The following is a 560-nucleotide window of genomic DNA, read 5'->3' as shown; positions in this document are numbered from 1 at the left end:
GTCATGGCGGTGAAGGTGTGGTGAAGCGAAGCTGTTGTTTGCGGCTGTTAACCTGTTGGAAAGATGGCAAAACCCGAAGTGAATATATCTAGGTCCAAAGTTCGCTACTCTGTGCTACCTCTAAGCCTGTCCTTCTAGATCTTACTAGAAGCTTCTTAATGTAATTTTATCTATCTAGACCAATGAGCGACTACCATTATGTCCGTAATCAGCATCCGTAAACATCCACATGCATTCAGCGGTGTAATTTTAACAATTTAGCCTCACGTAAGATGATGATCGTGAGACGAATACTTGCTGATTGATGCAAAGGAGAAATTCGGCTAGGGCAAAATCTGTTGCTGGGTTCAAATGGTCTGGAATCCTTCAAGCTTTGTTTTCCCTCATCAAAAATCTTAAATTAATATCACTTTATAATTGTGGTCATCGTTTAATATTTATATGAGCTTGTTCTGATGTGAGGCATGTACTTCATACATTGTCGACTACGGCACGTTCTAATATTTATATGAGCTTGCTTATAGATTTGCTTATGACATAACGAAAACAATGAGGTATGC

The sequence above is a fragment of the Plasmopara halstedii genome (assembly GCF_900000015.1).
Source record: "Plasmopara halstedii genome assembly, contig: Scaffold_430, whole genome shotgun sequence".
Lineage (NCBI taxonomy): Eukaryota > Oomycota > Peronosporomycetes > Peronosporales > Peronosporaceae > Plasmopara > Plasmopara halstedii.
The sequence above is the reverse complement of the archived record's forward strand: the minus strand, read 5'-3'. Positions refer to the sequence as shown.